Source organism: Lipotes vexillifer, unplaced genomic scaffold, assembly GCF_000442215.2.
Source record: "Lipotes vexillifer unplaced genomic scaffold, Lipotes_vexillifer_v1.1 scaffold655, whole genome shotgun sequence".
Lineage (NCBI taxonomy): Eukaryota > Metazoa > Chordata > Mammalia > Artiodactyla > Lipotidae > Lipotes > Lipotes vexillifer.
Window position 1 is genome coordinate 1,211,098 of NW_006788208.1, and position 23,148 is coordinate 1,234,245.

Genomic DNA, 23,148 nt, shown 5'->3' on the forward strand with positions numbered 1-23,148 from the left:
CGCCCTCTAACCTGGAAGCACTATCTTTAGAGTGCAAGGTTGCCTCCAATGCAGATATCCTCGTGAAGATAGTCTGAGTCAAAAGCTCTTAGGAGACAGAGCAGAAATCCCATAAGTTGTTGGATAAGTTGTTCTTTAAATCTGTTTCTGCACAGCAACCTTCTCTTCCCTTTCTGGTTTCTTCAGGACTGCCATTCTTGTTGTTCCAAAGATGCACTTAACATAGAGAAAAGTTTATTTGGAAATTATCTAGAAAATGATCCTGAGGTTTTGAGAAGACAGACAATATACGATCTATACAATAAACCTATTAGTATTTATTAAATAACTATTTGTGGTAAGTTCCATGTTAGTTACTGGGAGAGATTTAAAACATTCCATAAGGATTTGGTCTCTGGTCCCAAAGTACTTAAGCTCAGTGTACAGAGAACACCAGTAATGAGAGTCTTGAACGATGGACGGCCGCGGGGCGTCTGTAGGAGACCCATCAAAGATGAGCCGGGAAGAAAGGGAAATCTTGTCGAGAAGTGTGACCTGAGCTGACTTTTGAAAGCGTGTTTCATTTGGCAGGAGAGATAAGTATATTCTTGGCAACGGGAGCAATGTGAGTGAACGTCAAAGGTTGAAAGGTCCATGGTTGGGGATTTGGGGAATGTTAATGGAATCTTATGTTGGGGTATTAGAGGAATCATAATTTGGAGTCCAAAAGCCTGGCAGAGGAGTTAGACTGGATGTGGTAAAAATTAGTGAACTAGAGAATGTTTCTGTAGTGGGAAGACGGAACAACTTTGTTTGTAGCACCTAAGGTACTTGGGGCAGCAGTTAAGTTCCCAGTAAGATGATGTTTTCTAGTAAAACATTGCTGGACTGAAAATGTCACAGGCTCTTTGGCTACAGGGAAATTTCCAGCAATTTGAACCACAATTTCTTACACGAGAATCCTGATAAACTGCTCTGGCACTAGCAGCAGATCTATGTTTGAGTAACCCTTGATGATCGTTGCTTAGTGGAGAGATGCATTAAGGAACAATTTGCTAAAAGCACAACTTTTGGAAATGGATTTTGATTTTCTGCTCCTTTCTGTTATAAAATTTGAATTGTGTTTTAGAGGGTCAATATATTTTTCTCGGTTATCTTAACACTTAAGAATGCCACATAATTTATAAAATAATATTTTAAGGAATATCACTTGTTAAAACAAGAGCACTAATTCAATTCTCAATGGCCATTTAAACTTTACAAATACATAACTAGTAATGCTTTATAAGCAGCAGTTTCAATTTTTTTGATTTAGAACTGGGATCCTTGTTAGAGATCCTAGTTTATAAGTTTATAAAATGCACATTTATAGGGTCACAAGCATAATTCATACAAGTAAGGGAAGGGATTCATTTTAGGTGGTGATAACAGTTGTAGACACCCTGTGCTGGGAGCAAATTAGCAGCATAAACCTGAATTCTGTCATTTCAGTGGGTAGTGAGTGAGTGATTTAACAATTTTTTTTTGGGTGCCAATTAGTGTAAAGGCAATAGCTGCACAATGCAAAAGGTCTGAATGCTACAGAGTTAAGTAAAGGGTCTGAATGTTGTTGCATTAACATAGTTTTGAATAAAAAATTAAAATGTGCATCTAAAGATGCCACAGTCCAAGTTGCGTCATACGGATTGCCATAGCTATACATACACTTGCTTACTCAGTGTCTTGGTGCCCGCTAATATTTGTGAGAACCTTCAGGAAAGGAAATTAGGGTCATTCAACTCGCTCAGTGCATCATAATCTTACTCTCTTATTTTTATTACTCAAAGCAGGAGGAGTTACCTCTGTGAATCTTGGTAACAGTTTTTTGCCTAACTGTGCTTTTGCTTTCTCTGTTACAATTTTAACATAAGACGGATCTTTGACCCTTTCTTTCTTGTATTCTTTTAAATTTATAATTGGTAGAAATAGTTTTAAATATTATTGTATATGTATATATTTTTCGTGATGTCTGATCTTATTTATTTGTTACTCTTAGAACATCTCGTTTTTGACTGGACTCAGACTTAGAAGTAGAAGCTCTCGGAGAGGACGGCCTCCGTCTCTTGGCAAAAATCTGTTCCTGGCGTTTTTCTTTGTCCTCCTTCATTCTCTTGGCCAAAAGTTTAGCATATTCTGCAGCCTCTTCTTTATTTTTCTTAGTACGCTGTTTCTTCAGAGCAATACGCCAACGTTTGCGTTGCAGAACACGTGGAGTAACAAGACGCTGAATCTTGGGTGCTTTGGTCCTAGGTGTCTTACCTTCTCTGTTTAGGGGCTTTCTCACAACATACTGGCGGACATCATCTTCTTTAGAGAGACTGAAAACTTTGCGGATCCTGCTAGCTCTTTTGCGCCCCAGGCCACGAGGCACATAGTATCCGTGAGTCCAGGAATATCCTTCTCCCCTTTTTTCACGATGACCAAATTGAGAATGCTCAGATTGGCCTCCACAATGCAGCCCCGTACAGATTTGCGCTTGCTTTCTCCAGTCCTCCTTGGTCTGTAACAGGAATGCACCTTCCTCCGTAGCAGGTGGACTCATCCATGGGTCAAGACACCCTGCTTCATGGGGAAACCCTGTTTGTCATTTCCACCACTGATTTGGACCACATAACCCTTCCATTCTTCACCCAGAGCGTCAGCAGCAACTTCTGTGGCCACACGCTTTTCATAAAAGGTACAAATGAAGGTTTCTCCTTCATTCATGCCAACATACACCTCCCATTCCATTACACAGAAACTTCACTCATTTTCCAGTTACTTGAGCTGAAAAACACCCTAGGGTCCATGTGTGTAGGTTATCACCAGCATAATTTTCTCTACCAAAAATAATGAAATCATAGTAAATTATTATTATTATTTTTTTAAGCTCATATTTTATATTTCCTGTAAAGGCAGTATCTCCCCTGATTCCGTGCAGATTGGCAGTTTTTATGCACATAGTAAATTAGAATAAGGAAAGCTACCACAAATACATTCTTACTTTAAAGGTCATGGCCCAGCCCCGCTGCAGCCTCACGGGCCGTAATGAGCACCAACAAATGGTGTGGTTTAGTGTGTCTGTGATGGTGTCTACTTCTGAGACCACCACTTGTGCACTGCATCTCTTGGAACAGTGCTGCACCTACCTGACCACATCAACCAATGTTAAGTGCAACTAGCACCATCCTTGTTAGAGGTCAGCTCAAACATGAAGAAACAATAGCCCAGGCAAAGGCCTTTAGTGTGGCAGGTTCATGAGTTAGAAATAACCCTAGGTACCCATAATGATTCTACTGTTGTCTCTCTGGTCACAGCAGGGGCCTAGATACAGTCCAAGGAGGAAGCCTCTTCCTCTGTGTTAATCACTGAGCCCCACGGGGTCTATCAGGGAAACCTTTCTGCTGTCTCAGTTCCTTTATCAAGTGATGTAAAACTTGGGAACTAGTCTCAATAAATGCCATTAGATTTAAAAAAAGAAGTAAAATTAGATACTGAGATCTGCAGCGTAGGATGGAATGGCTGAACAGTAAGGTATGTCTACTTCCTATATCAGGCTTATTAGTCAGGCACCTTGGTGTTGGACATTATGGATTGGTACAGTCTAACTAGCACTTTAAACTTCTCTCAGATAAGTAGGCCATTTAGGTAACTTAGAAGTTAGTTTTGTTACCTCCAAATATATGGTATCTTAGTCTTTCTAGGGGGAGTAGAGGGGATTTGGAAGGTTAGATAAAGGTGGAAGAGTTGCTGGGGATGGTCGGTCCTGGAGCTAAGGAAGCAATATTGATAGAGATGGATGGAATAAACTCATCCACCCTCCTTCCCCTTTTCTCTCCCATTTCGTTTTCCCTTTGCCACTGCCAATTATGTCATGAGATTCTGCTTGTTGGACCAAATGAGGGACGGATTTGGACTGGAGTATTCCAAATAGAATGAACAGTCCATAGCTGTCCTTAGATAGCATTTCGTGATAAATGGGGTACATTTTTTTTTAACATCTTTATTGGAGTATAATTGCTTTACAGTGGTAGGTTAGTTTCCGCTTCATTTTATTTATTTATTTATTTATTTAATTATTTTTTGCCGTACGCGGGCCTCACTGTTGCGGCCTCTCCCATTGCGGAGCACAGGCTCCGGACACGCAGGCTTAGCGGCCATGGCTCACAGGCCCAGCCGCTCCGCGGCATGTGGGATCTTCCCGGACCAGGGCACGAACCCGTGTCCCCTGCATCGGCAAGCGGACTCTCAACCACTACACCACCAGGGAAGCCCAGTTTCCGCTTTATAACAAAGTGAATTAGCTATAGGTATACATATATCCCCGTATCTCCTCCCTCCTGTGTCTCCCTCCCACCCTCCCTGTCACACCCCTCTAGGTGGTCACAGGGAGCTGATCTCCCTGTGCTATGCGGCTGCTTCCCACTAGCTTTTACATTTGGTAGTGTATATATGTCCATGCCACTCTCTCACTTCGTCCCAGCTTCCCCTTCCCCCTCCCCATATCCTCAAGTCCATTCTCTATGTCTGCGTCTTTATTCCTGTCCTGCCCCTAGGTTCTTCAGAACCATTTTTTTGTTTTTTTTAGATTCCATATATATGTGTTAGCATACGGTATTTGTTTTTCTCTTTCTGACTTACTTCACTCTGTATGACAGACCCTATGGGTACATTTTTAAGTTGAAAAATACAGTGAAGGTAGCAACAACTGTAAAATAGGTTATGACTGGAAATTGGTTTATTTTCCCACAAAACCGACTAGCAATACCCTTGGGGTCTTTGTGCATTTTTTGTACTTTTAAATTTGTTTACTTGGCTTTCAATGGGCATACTTATCTTTTTTTTTTGTAAATTTATTTATTTTTAATTTTGGGCTGCATTGGGTCTTCGTTGCTGCGCGTGGGCTTTCTCTAGTTGCAGCAAGCAGGGGCTACTCTTCATTGCGGTGCGCGGGCTTCTCTTTGCAGTGGCTTCTCTTGTTGCAGAACACGGGCTCGAGGTGCGTGGGCTTCAGTAATTGTGGTGTGTGGGCTCAGTAGTTGTGGCTTGCGGGCCCTAGAGCGCTAGCTCAGTACTTTTGGCGCTTGGGCTTAGTTGCCCCGTGGCATGTAGGATCTTCCCGGACCAGGGCTTGAACCCGTGTCCCCTGCATTGGCAGGTGGATTCTTAACCACTGTGCCACCAGGGAAGTCCCTGGGTATACTTATTTAATGAATAATGCCTACTTTTACTGTAGTTTAGCCTATAAATGCTTAAAAAAATTAATACCCTTATAAAACTTATAAGCACTTTAAGGAAATTAATACCATTGTGAAAATAAAACACTATTTATAGATATAGGGAATGAGCAATTTTTATATATTTATCTCTGATTAAAATATTGCTCTGACTCTTCTTACCTATGTTTATCTATGTTCAAAGCATGGGCATTTCATTAATATACTGACAATATGATTCTATATTTACATATAATTTGTTTGCTTAGCTTTAATGTTAATGCCGTGAAGCTCAGAATTCACTGTGAGGTATACATTTTACTTTTATTGATATTTAAATTTACTTTGGTTCACCTCTTAAATATCTCATGCAAAACCTAAACATTCCTTGATATGAATGTCATCTGAAGTTGTAAGAGAACAGCCCCTCCTGTTATATCTTACTGTGCTTTGTTTAAAAAAAAAAAAATCACCCTATTCTCCAGTAAAGTCCTGTCACTGTAAATGTGCAGAGGCTTTCCTACAGCAGGTGGACATTCTCAGGGCCAGTCATACGTGGAAAGGTTCAGACATGAACTTGAACCCTGAAAGTGGGAGTTTACTGTATAGGAAAAAAAACTTCATGCTCTCCGTAATACTTCTCTTGGGTTTGGATATTAGGTTGCTAGATGTAATTAGGCATTTTTGGCAGGTTGGATGCTGAGTAGGGAGGCATCCATGTACTGAACTCCAAGCTGCAAACAGGTAAACTGTATGCTAGATTATCCAGTTCCATGATATTCTGTGTTGATTTCCTTTGTGTGATATCCAAATATTTAATTACCTTACATTTAAGTATTGCAGCCCTGCCTTGGCTGTGCACTAGAGAATTAAGAGAAGGGCCATTCACCTTTACTTGAACCAGAGTATTAAACTCAGAGCAGTGCGAATATTCCCTCTCTTGTAGCCGTCATTAGTGAGATACCCAAAGGGGAGATGCAGCTCAGGAGACATGGCTAAGGCTCTAAAAGGCCTGGCTTGAAAACTTTGGAAGATCTCAGTTTTATTATCTTAAGGGATATAATAAATTTTTCCTTCAAAGCTAAATTTCTTGTTTTCTGATATCAAAAAATGTTTTATTTTTAATTACATTGCCAGGGAAGAGTGCAGTTATGAGATGGTTTTTACTTCACCTTCCTAACTTGTTTATTTGGACCCCCAAACTTTAAGAACAGGTGGAATTGTTAACAGCATGTTAGCATGCTGGCGTTCTTTTGCCTTAATCTATATGCACATTTAACATCCAGAAACATATAGTAAATTTTTGCCCATTGAATTCTCCGTGCATGTGTGTGTGTGTGCATATGCATATGTGTGTATATATCTTCACATTATGTAGGTGTACATGTGATATACAAATGAATCAAACATAGGCATATCTCTTTGCTATTTCCTTATTCTCTGGTGTGAAACATACTTCCAGATGCCTCATGGGTTTGCTGAATGAATGCATTCAGAATAAGTTTGATTTACTTGAAAATAATATTTTTCTTAATGTCCTTAATTTAGATATCTCCAGTCTAAACTGGGGAGTAGAGCTCTGAGTACAAATAACCACTTTAATAGAGGTTTTTGATGATATTATAGTGTTAAAAAATGAAACATTAAAAAATCTGGATTTTGATTTGCCTGGGTATTTCCCTTTAATAGGAAGCATAGAAAAACCTCAGTTTTTTATGTCCTCCTCCATATTATAGAAGGACCTTCTGGTACAAGTCCAAGTTAGATGATTTTATCTTCTTTTGGCTTGTGCTGGCCAAGGTGTCCCCAGCCCTATTGATTGAGATGGCTAGTTCTGTGACCCCTGTCTAAAAACCACTCAGTGCCTCTGTGTTCTTATTGTCTTTCTTTGACAACTACTGTTAGATAGGTGTATATTTTAAAACTAATTTTGGTTGCTGTTATGTATTTTTTTTTACTGACAAGGATAGCAGTGTGTGTGTGAACTTTGGAGTTAGATAAACATTGGAATGGTAACTGTAATCTCTCTGTACCTCAGAGTTGTTTTTGTTTGTTAGCTTATTTTGTTTTTGGTAGTAGAGGGAGAATACTTCCCTTATGTGTTTGTAGTGACTAAAGGAGAATATATAAATAAAGCACCTAGCAAAATACCTACCACATGGACATTTATTTATTTATCAGTTCCTTCCACCCCATTTCCTTTTCAGAAACAATTTTAGTTTCTTTCCTACGTTTTCCAGTTGGTGACCTATGCTAAAATTATTATTTTTTGTTAATTAATATAATATTTTAAAGTTTTACCTATAGTTAATACTGTTGCGGTCCGGGAGCCACACACCTGGAGTCGAGTTCCCCGGTAAATGCGACCCGTGTCCCAACCAAGGACACCCGAGAATCACCAACACCAAGTAGAAAGATTAGCAAAGGATTTATACAAATACAAGTATAGAAGCTTACACAAACTGTCCGGACAGGGTCCCACCCGGAGAGAAGTGAGTGAGACCCCGACTAAGTCGGGCGAGGCTTTTATACCCTTCACAGGGGCGGGAAGTCCCCAAGGCGGGAGGGAGCTGTTTAATTTTGAATCAGCCAATCAGGAACCCGGTTCTTCCCGCCCCAAGCAAGCAAGCAGGTTTCTTACAGAAGCCAAAATCTGCTGTTAGGCCTGAAGCTGTTCTTCCGTTTCTTTCGTCACAATACTATAGGATATGTAAATGAATTCTTAAAAAGTGTCCAAGTAAAGGTTGAACGAAGACAGATTCAGAGGCCCGGTAGGATCTGTGTTCTCGCTGAGCCTCCTTTTGTACACTATGGGCCTAACCAGGTCTTTACTCACAAGCCTTCAGGGCCTAAAGGAGCCTGGAACATTTTGTGTTTTGCCCAGAGTGGGACTGGCTGCCAACAGACAGTTTTGGAGTTCATATATTTTTCTTGAACTAAAGAACATTGTCAAATATCTGTGATAGAATATTTCAGTATCTGCCTTTCCTGTGTATCTTACAGAGTCGAGTCTTAGTCAGCTGTATATAGCAAAATGAGTATTTAAATATTTTATATGCTTTTCTAATATGTATAGTTTATTTTTTATTGTTATCTTCCTTAATTGCTTATACCTAACAATAATTACCTCGAAAATTTTGGGTTGTTCCCATTCTCTGAGGCGTTTTACCTTAGTTATAAATGAATGAAACATATTTTAAAGCAACCTTTCCTATCATTGTTCTGCTAAGAGTCACTGCCCAACTTTTTTTTTAACTTCTTTGGATTTAAGAATCTCATTTGGGGCTTCCCTGGTGCCGCAGTGGTTGAGAGTCCGCCTGCCGATTCAGGGGACGCGGGTTCGTGCCCCGGTCCGGGAGGATCCCACGTGCCGCGGAGCGGCTGGGCCCGTGAGCCATGGCCGCTGAGCCTGCGCGTCCGGAGCCTGTGCTCCGCAACGGGAGAGGACACAGCAGTGAGAGGCCCGCGTACCGCAAAAAAAAAAAAAAAAAGAATCTCATTTGTAGTTTTGAACTCTTTCTTTTGCTCCTGAGCTTTCATGTCATTTCACTACCCATCCCCCCACCATTGTGTATTTAAGTCTTAGTTTTGCTACTGGACATGCTGCTTACACCCTGAAAACTATAAATAGCTTATCCTGCCAATTTTGTATTATCTGTGAAAATTGTAGCCCCTTTCTTTGTTCCTACCTGACTACTTTAGGCTCTGTCATTCATTTATTTTCTTTAGGAGTAAAAATAACCTAATATTTAAAGTCTAACTTGAATTTGCCTCTTTCAGGGGCCTTGTAGGAAATGCTCTGCTTGTAAATGAGAATCCCGTCTTGGTTGGGAGAGAGGTTGGATCCCATGAGCACACTTCCCACTTCAGGACTCAGGTGACGGGGTCTGTTTCTAAGACCTGGAGCCACTGGGCTTGTGATGGCTACTTATTACTTGGGAGTGACAACAAAAAACAGACTTCTCTTTTTCTTGGGAGTACCACTGGACAACACAAAATTTCAACGTGCTGGGAAAATATAGAGAACCTAGCAAGTGAAAATGACCTGATTCAAAATGTCTACTAATTATTTAACTGGTTTCCTATTGAATATTTAATATGATACCAGGAGCAATGAAGTTTCACTAAAAGTTACTTTGTGCTTCCTTTAGTATTTACTTATTTATTTATTTAGAATTATATAGTAATGGAAGTTCTTTCCAGAAGAGGCTGTGCAGGACGAAAACACATCTTTAAGAGCACTGTAGACTGTAGGCAGTTGTAGCTACTCCTCAGAAGAGAGGCCTGGGCCACATAAAGACATGCTGGCATCATCAGTGTGTGGCCGGTAACTGAAAACTTAGGAATGAATGAAGGACAGAGGAGAGGGAGCGGGAAAGGAGAAGACAGCCTGGAACAGGGTGCTTACAGACTCCACTGCTGCATAAAATAAGAAGCCAGCCAGGCATTCTTATTGACAGCAGAACCAGCTGACTTACTGCTTAGAATTTGCAAATCAATGTGAAAAATGGACTCTAGATACTACAGCTTCTGAATTAATAGTTTTTTTCTTTTCCGTAGGGTTTGAACTCAATAAAGAAAGAAGATTCATTAGGGCACACTGTTCCTTTGGTTACGATTTTTTTGTTTTATGTGTATAGTTTTTAATCTGTTGTTGATATTTTTAAGGAGCAAGATTGAAAAAAGAAGGCAGAGGGCTTTTATTTTATTTTATTTTTGTGGTACACGGGCCTCTCACTGCTGTGGCCTCTCCCGCTGCGGAGCACAGGCTCCGGGCGCACAGGCTCAGCGGCCATGGCTCATGGGCCCAGCCGCTCCGTGGCATGTGGGATCTTCCCGGATCGGAGCATGAACCCGCGTCCCCTGCATTGGCAGGTGGACTCTCAACGACTGCGCCACCAGGGAAGCCCAGAGAGCGTTTATTGATACCTGAGTTGAGGTTGGGTTTTCTTAAACTAAGAAGTGGTTATCTTGTATGGAAAGGAATTCAGGTGAATATTTTTCATTACTGGAATTTGGAGGACACAGTCTTAAAATAGAAACTACAGTTTATACTTCCAAATATAGCTTCCCATATAAATAGTCTTATCATCTGAAGGTCGGGTCTTTAATTTGCTTCATTTAGAAGGTAGATTTTATATATGATAGATTTAACTTGATTTTTTAAAATTGATAAAACCTTGCTTGGTCTTCTACATCATTATCATTAAAGAATTATAATTCGTGTAAAAGAGCTGACTTTCCAGTCATTAGTATACTCTAAAGTCTTATCCCTTTAGCTGAAACATTTTATTATCTGTATTGCACTGTCTGCCGGCTCTGATTTGATCACAGCTGTGATTGGTACCCTGTGCTGGAATTAGGGATACGGAACACAGCTTCCTCCTGGCTCCTGCCGGAGCATCTGCCTCTAGTTTGATCCTGGGTCTAGCGGTGAAGATTAACCAAAACCACATGTGGATGTGGATTTCATTTGGGCGGTGTGACTGTGGTAGCAGAGGTATTATTTTTTATCAGAGTGAGTGACCTTTCCTAGCATTCTCTGCATTTCCAGTTCTGCTGGGTATGGTCAGCTGAAATGACTGGCCAGTAGTTATGACATATTTATTTAGTCCAAGTCTTCCTTTAACTACAGCTCTGGTACATTGTTCTGCCTGTCTAAACTCTTGTGTGTGGAATTTAGTTTTCTGCAATAGAATTCAGCAAATGTCTGTTAATTGACATTCTCTCGTATCTTAAGTGTTCTTTATACTGTGGGATCAGCATGTTTCACTAGCTAGCCGGCTATTTTTATGCAATTGTTTCAAGTTATTGGGAATTTAAACTGCATAAACTACCAATAGATCTGTGTTACTTTAGAAGATTTCACTTTAGCCCTTGATTTAAAAAACCTCTAGAAGGTTTTGCATAACAAAATCCCTTTCAGTAAATGTTTCGGGAGGTGAAAGAGTGACACACCTGGTTGTTGATATACCTGAAGTCTGACCTACAGCTTTAAAATTTTACTTTGATATTTATTCTCCTTTAATAAAATACGTAAGGTATGGATTTTGCACTGATGAGAAAATACTTCTGCCGGCATTACCCCTCCTTCACAACTGGACATAATCTCTCAAATGAACTATCGTGCACTTAAACTTCAAACATACTTACCTTATTTTTGTATTACAGCCATTTGTGTCTATTAAATTGTAAATTCCAGTAAGATCTGAGACTCCAGTGAGATCAGTAACTCATTATTTAATGTTCAGTACCTAGAGGAGTATCGTGCGGATAGTAGATCCTCAGAAGATACTTAATAATTGACTTGATTGAATTATTCATTTTTAATATCTCTTCAATGTGTAATCTAGAGAAGATAGGATACTATAAGGAGGAGGTGTGAATAATTGTAGCACCCTCTTTGTGTTTGGAAACTACACCCAGGAAACAATATTACTGAAGCAGTTTATTCCGAATTTGCACATCCAAAGAAACTTCAGGTCTAATCTAGTACTATGTTGTAGCATGGGTCATGCTGCAGTCAGACTTGGACTGTCAGGGTCGGAAGGGTCCTGATATGTCACCTGTCTCAACCTTCCTTCCAGTGCTTGAGTTCCTTCTGTAGCAGGGGGGTCAGCCTTGGCCACCTATTTGAACGACTTGAGGAGCTTCAAAAACCCAGTGTTCAAGTTTCGCCTCAGTCCAGTTTTATAAGCATCTCCATGGGCGAGACCTGGGCATCAGTCTTTCTAAAAACTCCTTAGGTCAGGGGTCCCCAGGCCCCCGGGAACCGGGCCGCACAGCAGAAGGTGAGTGGTGGGCAAGCGGGGTGAGCGAGCCAAGCTCCATCTGCCGCCCCCCATCGCTCGCAACACCGCCTGAGCTGTCTCCCACCCCCCCACCAGTCCATAGGAAAATTGTCTTCCCCAAAACTGGTCCCTGGTGCCAAAGAGATTGGGGACCGCTGCCTTAGGTGATTCCAGCGTGCAGCAGTCAAGGTTCAGAGCCATTGTTCTATAAAATCTCTACCAAATGTTTTCCCAGTCTGATTGAACTCCTCTGGAGATGAGCACCTCACTACCAAACTCATTCTTATGTTTATTCCATTTATTCAAATAGTGACTTAATTATGAGTGTTTAAATTATATACTAGTTAAATTACATAACATAAATCAAGCTTCCCAACTTAATACTCAGCTATTGATGAACAACACTGAAGAGGCAGTGACATTTGCATTTTCTTTGAAGTAGCAGTGCAGCACTTTGAATGACTTCCAAAAGGCTCATCATAAAAATCACTTCCGTCATTTTCAAATTTTACTTTAGCAGTAATCAGGTTACTTGGTGTGACTCAGATGAACATTCTGCTCTGTCTTGGAGTATCATGATCACTTCAATTTCTTTCTTGTACCTGGGGAAACAGAAGAAATGGACAGATTACTTTTGTATTTACCTGCCCCTACCCGTTGCGTAGACCCTTTTGGAAATGTACTAGCTTCTTAGGAGAGTAATATGCCATCTAGGAAACTTCAAATATACCGAAAGGGGAATGGCGAGGGTTTGGTTTTGTAAAGCTCTTTTGATTTTAGAGAAGAATTTTTAGAGAAAGCTGTATGTGACCACACATAGATACATACACATCTGCATTCTTGCTTAGGAACTTATCTATCCTGAGACCACTTACCTGTATGTCAACTCATTTGAGTGCTTTTGCATTTCCTTTAATCCTTTGGAAGGATCTAGGTACTAAAAGTCAGTATACAGCATCATTATTAAATACTCAACTAGTTGTGAGTCAGACAAACCTGGATTTGAGTCTCATCCCCATCTCTCCTCACTGTTCGGCCTAGGGCAAAAATTATTATTTAATCTCAGTTTATTTGTAAAATAGAGATAATGACACATATCTGGTAGGGATGTTGTGAGGATTAGTATTAATAATGCATATAAAATCTCATAATAGCCCCTGGGTTATAGGAAGTGCTCATTAACTTAAATTTTTTTATACCACTTATTGAGGAATGATTGACATGTAAAAGAACCGTACATATTTAATGTATACAACTGATGAGATTGTATACAGTTGTATACAACTGTACATGTTTAATGTATACGTATTTAATGGTGTTATCACCACCAAGGCCACAGACATATCCATTACTTCCCAAAGCTTCCTCTCATCCCTCTTATTATTATCATTATTGTTATTGGTAGGAACACCTAACGTAAAATCTATCTTCTTAGAAAATTTTAAGTATATAATAGAGTATTGCTAGCTATAGGCATATGCTGTATAGTAGGTCTCCGGAACTTATTTATATTGCATAACTGGAACTTTGTGCACTTTGACATTTACCTCCCTATGTCCACCTCTCCTCAGTCCCTGGCCATCACCATTCTATTCTCTGCTTCTATGGGTTTGACTTTTTTAGATTCCATATATAAGTATGATCATACAGTATTTATCTTTCTTTGTCTGGCTTATTTCATTTAGCCTAATGTCTTCCAGGTCCATGCATGTTGTCACAAATGGCAGGATTTCCTGCTGTTTAAAGGCTGAATGATATTCCATTGTATATATTTTCTTTACCAATTCATCCATTGTTGGACATTTAGATTGTTTCCATATCTTGGCTATTGTGAACAATGCTGCAGTAAACATGGGAGTATAGATATTTCTTCGAAATATTGATTTTAATTCCTTTGGATAAATACCCAGAAGTAGGATTGTTGGGTCATACGGTAGTTCTATTTTTAATTCATTGAGGAACCTCCATACTGTTTCCATAATGGTCATATCAATTTACATCCCCACCAGCTGTGTTACCGGGGTTGGGTTCCCTTTTCTCCATATTCTCACCAACATTTGTTATCTTTTGTTTTTTTATAATTGCCATCCTAACAGGTGTGAGGTGGTATTTCATTGTGGTTTTGATTTGCATTTTGATGGTTAGTGAGGTTGAGCACCTTTTCATATACCTGTTGGCCTTTTGTATATTATCAGGATTACTGGGCAGATTACAATAGTTGTAAAATAAGATCTTTTAAGACAGTAGCAGGACAAAATTCCGAGGTTAGTTCTGTAAAGAACATCATCTTTTCTCTCCTTTATAAAAAAAAGAAAAAACTACCCTCAGACATAGTCTTGGATTTTGCCTTCACCAAACTAACTTTCCTGTTGAGAGCCCTAATGCTCATAGCACATGGGTGAGGATGGGTCTCTTTAAGGCCATACATGTAGCCTAGGAGATGGTTGAGGTCCTTAGGTTTCCTCTGGGTTACCAGGAAAGCTAGTCTTTAAGATGGCACTCGTTGGTCTTGTAAGGCCCTCCTAGCATCAATTTATTGCTTCTTTTTTTATTTATTATTCTTGTCTGCTACGTGTAGAGTTGTCAAATAAAATAAAGGACACCTATTTAAATGTGAATTTCAGATAAATAAATAAGTAAATAAATAAATATTTTAAGTATGCCTCAAATTGGGACAGATTTAAACTAGGAAAAAAAATCATTATCTGAAATTCAAATGTAAATGGGCATCCTGTAGGTTTCTTATTTTTATTTTTTTTCCCTAAATTGAGCAATCCTACCTATATGCTATGTAAGAATATTTTGGATTAGATGCTAGGCAGGTTTTATCCTGGAGTAGAATGGTAGTATTTCTAAATGAAGTGGAGGGAAATACTGCTTATATAAGTGAAAATCTAGATTATAGCATTAAGATGGCTTCATTTGTTGAAATATTATAATTGTTACAGGTTGATACTAATAAGTAAAATTAGACAATGATGATGCAGATAGAAGAATGTCTGTTTCTCTAATCCCAAGAATTTAAATTAATTCTGAACCTAAGTTTCTTCCAACTTGATACTTACAGCACATTAAAGAGCATGTGTGATATGGGCTTCCCTGGCGGTCCAGTGGTTAAGACTCCACAGTTCCATCGCAGGGGGCACAGGTTCAACCCCTGTTTGGGGAAGTCCTGCATGCTGCGAGGTGAGGCCAAAAAAAGAAAGAGCATGTGTGATAGTATAAGTGTATCCTATTTTTATAAAGTCTGAAGTTACAAAGGGTTAAAGTATGATTATTCATGCTTATGAATAATTCCTTACTCAAGTGCATTTAAAGCATGTTATGTATGAGCATTTTATTTACATATATTTTAATGTAGCATTTCCTGTTCACCCCAGAACATATTGAATTGTCCCTTCTGTACACTTTTAAAGCACTTACTTTGATATTCATTCATTCATTCTTTTTAACATTACTAAGCATCTTCTGAAATGTGCCAAGAATTGTGTTTGGTGCTGGGGATACAAAAATAAGACAGAATGGCTGCCCACGTGGTGCTCACAGTATAGCTCTGGAAGGAGAGGGGTAGTATTGATATTATAATGCAGTGTGACAAGTGTTATAACAATGAACAAATTGCTTCTAGATCCACGAAAAGTAGCTTGGTGGAGCTTCACCAAATAGTTTGCATTGAAACTGGGTTTTCAAGGATGAATAAAAGTTTGCTGGAGAAGAGACTTAAGGCCATTTTAGGGAGAGAGAGAGAGAATGGAAAATCACTCCAATACCCCAGCCTATGAAAGAAGCTGGCAGAACTGGTTGACTGTAAGAAGATGCAGGGAGGGAGTGCTCTGGAAGCAGTAGACGCCGTGGAGCTGGCGACTAGGTTTAAGGACAGGCAAGATGAGCCCATGAAGAGTGTTTTATATCCGGTTATAAGTTTTGATTTTATTGTCTAGTCAGCGGGGAATTACCCAAAGTTTTAAGTCAGTGAGACCGAACTGTTTGTGTCTCAGGAATATACCTGAAATATAGAAAGACAGGTGGCCGGTTGTCGTTGCAATAATTGATGGGTGATAACGCGATCACATGGGAATAGAGTAGTTGTAGCAGGAGCTGAGAGATCTTGGGCGGGAAATGTTGCTAAGAATTACTATGATTTGAACAATTTTTCTGGCTGGTTTTGTTTTTTGTTTTTGTGTTTTTGGTATAGGGGCAGAAGTTTTGAGTATAAAAGATAGGGTTAAGTCGCGCGCGCGCGTGTGAGTGCGTGCATGTGTGTGTGATCTCCACAAGGCCTTAAGGTCATTGGAGGCAGGGCCCCTCTCCTAACACTTCTGTTTGGTACCCACAACACATCAAACAATGCTCAAAAAATTCTTGTTACATTTGAACAAGGAACACAAAATGTATAAGATGGGGCATATTTGTATATCTGTACTTTCTTATTATTTTGATAAATCTATTGGGTATTACAGGAATAACCCTGGATGCATAGTGGAAAATTCATTCTTCACCCGCTTTCATTAAATAAAATAATCCAGTATCTGATAACATAATGATCTCGTTAAAATTACTCTTTGTATTTAATAATGTCTTTGTCTTGTAATTGTTACCATTTACTTTAAATGTAATTGTCTCTAATCCTTTTAAGTTTTGATGTGTCTGTAGAATTGTTCATTTTACAGTTAAAGAATTCTGCTAGGGAAGTCTGAGACAGACCAAATCATGAACTTTGAATTTATAGTTGTAGTTTTGTGCCTCAAAGCTTAAGACATAAATCCTGAGACCAAGAAGCAGCAAGCAGTGATGCTAATAGAAAGGCTTCCGTGTTCCAAGAAGTGTATTACTTTATATACAGAACAATAATGTGCTATTTAAATATTACTACATGTGAATTCTTTATTTTTCTGGGTAATTTTTTTTACTTTGCTGACATCTAATGCTATTTAATTGTAAGTGTAGGTTCACATGGGTGCATTAAGGGAAACACACCAGTTGAGGAGGTCCTGAGCGAGGTTCTCAGACACCCAGACTCTAAGGTGGCAAAGCTTAACCTCGAACAGGTAAAGAGCCACCTGGCCACAGAGTAGGGAGACAGTGTGACCTTGTGACATCCTGTCTGATAACGTCTGCAGCAAGGTACTGTGTCACCATGACTCAGCACCACTCACACATTGATTCCGCAGCACAGGGAACACACAGAAGAGCAGAGCTGGCCTGTCAGATGGCGGTTAGTTTGAGACACTGCACCTGCATTCTCAACAGTGCATCTCTCACGTCCCTGTGTCTCTGACGACAGCGTGAGAAAGCAGAATGCATCTGGGCAGTTTCTGTTCTAGCTTCTGCTGAGGGCGGGGCGTGCAGCAGGGTACGTGCTGTGCTCCTTTCTCTGTGCTGCGGTGCCCTGGTGGCCACCCCCCGGGGCCTCTCCGTGAAGGACAGTGACAGGAGAACACCGAGGTGTCCGGAGCCTCCATGTGGCTGAAAAGCCATATTCCACTGACACCAGCGCTCCAGGGTCAGGCTGTGTGACAGATGGGCCAGTGGTCCCATGGCTTAGGTTGCAGAGACACATGTGGTTAGTTTGTCAGTGAGGAGACAGATGAGTTGACTAGTCTGTTGATTGAGAGCTCACAGTACATCCTTGATGAAATCTCTGTGGAACAAGTCCTGTGAAACGGTGCGATGACTTGTCACGCAAATGGCTGGATTCTCTTAAAGAAAGGAATTCTTATTGGCTCTTCCTCCTATTCATTTAGGTCTGGAGGATCCAATTATACTTTAGCTTTTTCTGTTATTGAGTTTAGAGATGAGACAGGTCAAGTCACTTCTTACATAGTTCTTTTGCCACCTAAAAGGTGGCATTTGTGGGCCTTTAATATCAGCATTAAAAAGCAAGTGGACAGCATTTTCTTTACATGTAAGGAAACACTGGCTAATGTAGAGTAATTCTGAAATGGAGTCATTGCATTATTGTCAGGACTGGTGAATCTTTTACTATTATCATTTCTGTCATGCATTTTATGTCTTAAGTAGAACAGGATATTTTTGCTGGAACTATCAAGTAAACTCAGTATGTTAGCTTCCCAGGGACTCTGAAGCTTTGAATGCAGAGGAAGAGGAGTTCCGACGAGAGGAAAAAGATCTTCTGAATCACCTCTGATCAGAATTCAGAGGCCAAAACGGGAAAAACTATGTTTATTACCTTATTTGTATGTGGTAAAATTTTCATGTATTTTATTTCTTTTAATTTTGAAAGCTATTCTGTGAAGTGTACACACACACACACACACACACACACACGTTTTTGTGCTAATGAGGAAACAGGCTCAGAGTGGAGGAGCTGGTTTAAAACACCTGCCATGTGTTAGATGGTATGTTAGGAGCTGAACATGTGTTCTCTCATTTAACCTTCAAAATCAATTTCATTCTTTTAGATATGTGAATTAGATTCGGCTAGATTATACTGTGGTATCAAACAGACCCCAAATATCAGTGGCCTAATAATGTAAAGGTTTCTTTCTTTTTTTTTTTTTTTTTTGCGATACGTGGGCCTCTCACTGTTGTGGCCTCTCCCGTTGTGGAGCACAGGCTCCGGATGCGCAGGCTCAGCGGCCATGGCTCACGGGCCCAGCCACTCCGCGGCACGTGGGATCTTCCCGGACCGGGGCACGAACCCGTGTCCCCCGCATTGGCAGGCGGACTCTCAACCACTGTGCCACCAGGGAAGCCCCAATGTAAAGGTTTATTTTTTGCTCACACCAAATTGGCTATGGTGCCAGGTGACTTTCCGGGGCGACTCCTCCTTGCAGCTACTTGGCAGTTGAGGCCAGGGGAAGCGCCGTCACCCTGCAGTTGCACTGCCCAGGTCGTGCCTCATGGCTGTGGCAGGAAAAAAGCAACAGAAAACACACGATGGGGGTTTCACACATTACTTTCCCTCATCGCCCATTGGCCAGAGCTGGTCACATGGTCTCAGCACCCTGTAAGAGGATGGGAAGTGTAAGGAAGCAGGTGGGGAATGGTGACCATCACTGCATCTACCACTGAAGACAGTGGCGGAAGACCGACGTTCAGAGAAATCAGAGCCTGTTCCTCAATTACATGCTTAGTAATTGGTAGACTTAGTTCTTGAAACTAGGTCTCTCTGGATCCAGGGAACCCTTCCATGCCCTCTACCCTCACCCCACCCCACACTCTGAATATTTTGGTGGTTGAAAGTTATGTGTGGGTCTGTGGTAGCCAACCTCCAAGATGGCCCTGGTGAGCCTTGCCTCCTGCATTCATGCCCTCGTGTGGTTTCCTCCCTCGGTGAATAGGGCTGACCTGTGTAATGAGTACACTACTGCAGAAATGACGCAGTATGGCCTGAGACTAGATCATAAAAGACAGTGGCCTCCTGCTGGCTTTCTCTTGGATCACTTGCTCTGGGGAAAGCCAGCCACTATGATGTGAGGGCAGCTAACGCAGCTTTGTGGACCTCCCACGTGGCCAGGAACTGAGGCTTCCTGCCGACACCCAGAACCAACTGGCCAACCGTGAGAGTGGCCCATCTGAGAGTGGATGCGTCAGCTAGTCAGCCTTCCGGTGACTGAGCCCAGGCCAGCAACTGGATGGCAACACCGTGAGAGACCCCAAGCTAGAACTACCCCCCTAAGATGCTCCCAGGTAATTCCTGACCCACAGAAACTGCGTGAGATGGTAAATGCTTACTGCTGTTTCAAGTTGATAAGTTTTGGGGTGATTTGTTACGTAGCAATAGGTAACAATACAGACCCTTTTGGTTACTTCCTTTCATTGTGTTTTTTCCTCAACTCTGGATTCTTCCTGTTCATGACCATGAGTTTTAAAAGTAGCTGAATTACAAAGTGGTTCATTTCACAGTGATTGTCACACAATAGTATGTAAGGAAATTGTAGCTGAATAAGTCTTATTCAATCTAGTAGTTCTAAGCAAATTCGTTGTAAAGATCTGTCCTAAAAAATGATGTACTGTGGTAGTTGAGAAGAGAATTTTTGCAATCTGTTTTCCAACAAATATGTGTTTTTCTGCTTTAAGATATTATGTGTTTGAGATTATTTTATATTTTAAATCACTTTGTGAAGTTTGGAGAAAGAACAAGCCAGGACGTTTTTATGAACACTTTATTGTAGGGAGGAAGACACATTATAGAAGTAACTCCTGGCTTCTTGGCAGGGAGGAGTGTTTGCAGTGTTTTGGTCGGTGCTGTGTTGCCTGGGCAGAAGGAGGATAGAATTTATATAAAACAGAGTCTTGCAGTGGAGGGCAGACAGCCACGTGTGAGGCTTATTATTACTGGCACCACTGATGAACCAAAATGTTCACCAAATCCACGTGTGGGTCACAGACTTAATTATGTCCTGGATGCCATGCCTCGTCATTTTCATGTGATTCTGTATTGTTGTGATACGTGGGCCTCCCACTGTTGTGTAGATTATTAATCAAGGAACGTGTGATATTTAGAAATATAATTATTTTCAGAAATATTATAATCTGGAACACCAGTATGACATGTACTGATATCATGTACCTTTATGTTTTTTAATCACTCATGTTTCACTCTTGAATGTTGTACAGTCTTTCAGAAATGGTCTTTAAGCTGGGGGTCCCAGGGCTTCCCAGGGCACCAGGAGAGAGAAGGTTGATATGAGTCACCTCTTGCCAGAGTCTCTGAAGCCCCATAAGGCAACAGGATGCTATACTGTTCTATTTAACATCTTCCTAATATCTGTTTCAAAATCTTTGTTCTATTGGATGAGAAGAAATTTTCTTAACGAAAGCCTCTCATTGGCTATTCATGCCCATTTCTCTCCACGCCCACCGCCCCACCCCCCCACCAGCAAGTTCTCTCTTTCTCTCTAAATTTTCTATCTTGGCTTACTTTGTGCCATTGCAGAAGTGATTAGAGAGAACATCATTTAGATCAAACAAGGCATTCTTTTTGGAAACATGATTATCTCATAGCAGCATAGCAAAGGCAGAGAGATAAATGAATATACATTACATTCACATATGAAATTTTGTATGTTTACATACACAACCATAGATATAGACATTATATAGTATATTTATGTTTCACGTGTGTATATCTTAAAATAACCAGTTTTTATTGTATTTCATGTGATAATAAAGTTAACTCAATCTGTAGTAGAATAAAAAGCATATGCTTTAATGGTTTAGTTTTCTTAACAGGCTCATTATTTTCAATTAATTTTTTCCTATGGAACGTAAATCCTTTTCTTTTTTCAATACCTCAAAAAAGTAACCTTTTCCACTTGGATTTAATTGACATGTAATTTTTTTATTCTTCATAATATGGCTAAAGATAACTCAGTATTATTTTAATCAGGTGTTAAAATTTTTATACGGCAATATAGTTATTTAAAGTTTGAATTCTTTTTCCTATATTTGTATGGACTTGACAAATAAGTGTCAAAATGAATTCCTCCCTATTTGTTTTGGCAGTGAAGCAAATAGTGGTGTGGGTAGCAGTGGGGAGGGGAAAGTTTCCCCATTTACCCCTCTTGAGTTCTTGTGGCTCAAATTGACAGGACAGGTTAGCAGGGGAAAAAGAAACAAATTTAACTGGTTAGCCTGGAGTCTTTTAGAAATGGGACCTAAGGAGTGGCTAAGGCAGGCAACTTTTATATTTTTTTAGACAAAGAAACAATCAATTTGAGAGGAATTGACAAGACAAAGAAATTGAGGTTTGGGTGCTTAATTAATAAGGAGTTTAAGCAAAGTTTGGGTAGTAAATTAGTAAAGACGTAACAAGGTTTGATAATACAGGCTTCTCAGGCCCCAAACTCCCTATGTCTAGAGATAAGGGAGGGTACCTTCCACATGGGAGATTTATTTCCTGCTTTCAGGGAGACAGAGGGTCAAAAGTGTCCCTCTTGCGTTGGCTGTTTCTTAAGTAACTTTATTTTTTTTTATTTTTTATTTTTTATTTTTTAACATCTTTATTGGGGTATAATTGCCTCACAATGGTGTGCTAGCCTCCGCTCCACAACAGAGTCAGTCATACATATATACACGTTCCCATATCTCTTCCCTCTTTGTCTCCCTCCCTCCCACCCTCCCTATCCCACCCCTCCAGACAGCCACAAAGAACCGAGCCGGTTTCCCTGTGCCATGCGGCTGCTTCCCACTGGCTATCTACCTTACGTTTGTTAGTATATATATGTCCATGTCTCTCTCTCGCCCTAACACACCTCACCCTTCCCCCTCCCCATATCCTCAAGTCTGTTCTCCAGTAGGTCTCTGTCTTTATTCCTGTTTTACCCCTAGGTTCTTCATAACATTTTTTTTTCTTAAATTCCATATATATGTGTTAGCATACGGTATTTGTCCTTCTCTTTCTGACTTACTTCACTCTGTATGACAGACTCTAGATCTATCCACCTCATTACAAATAGCTCAATTTCGTTTCTTTTTATGGCTGAGTAATATTCCATTGTATATATGTGCCACATCTTCTTTATCCATTCATCCGACGGCGGGCACTTAGGTTGTTTCCATCTCCGGGCTATTGTAAATAGAGCTGCAATGAACATTTTGGTACATGACTCTTTCTGAATTCTGGTTTCCTCAGGGTATATACCTAGTAGTGGGATTGCTGGGTCATATAGTAGTTCTATTTGTAGTTTTTTAAGGAACCTCCATACTGTTCTCCACAGTGGCCGAACCAATTCACATTCCCACCAACAGTGCAAGAGTGTTCCCTTTTCTCCACACCCTCTCCAGCATTTATTGTTTCTAGATTTTTTGATGATGGCCATTCTGACTGGTGTGAGATGATATCTCATTGTAGTTTTGATTTGCATTTCTCTAATGATTAATGATGTTGAGCATTCTTTCATGTGTTTGTTGGCAGTCTGTATATCTTCTTTGGAGAAATGTCTATTTAGGTCTTCTGCCCATTTTTGGATTGGAGTAACTTTAATTCAAAATAATCAATATGCCATTGAGGCATATTTTGGGGTAGTTTGCCCTGGGCCCCAAAAGTTGGATGGTTTCTCTTCTCCACAAACTCATAATTTGGCAAGGAAGAGAGATACAAGCATATTTATTGAACATACAATACTAAGTTAAGAAAGTAGGATTGTACATAGAGGTAGAACCGTTGCTTTTGTCTG

At 40.3% G+C, this 23,148-nt stretch overlaps 1 protein-coding gene and 1 pseudogene across 1 annotated transcript in view; one reads left to right on the top strand and one right to left on the bottom strand.

Annotated features, from left to right (window-relative positions):
* The window catches only part of FGF14 (fibroblast growth factor 14), a 638,070-nt gene that overhangs the window by 16,754 nt on the left and 598,168 nt on the right, over positions 1-23,148 (top strand). The window lies entirely within an intron of this gene.
* On the bottom strand, positions 1,994-2,724 carry LOC103080417 (40S ribosomal protein S6 pseudogene; annotated as a pseudogene).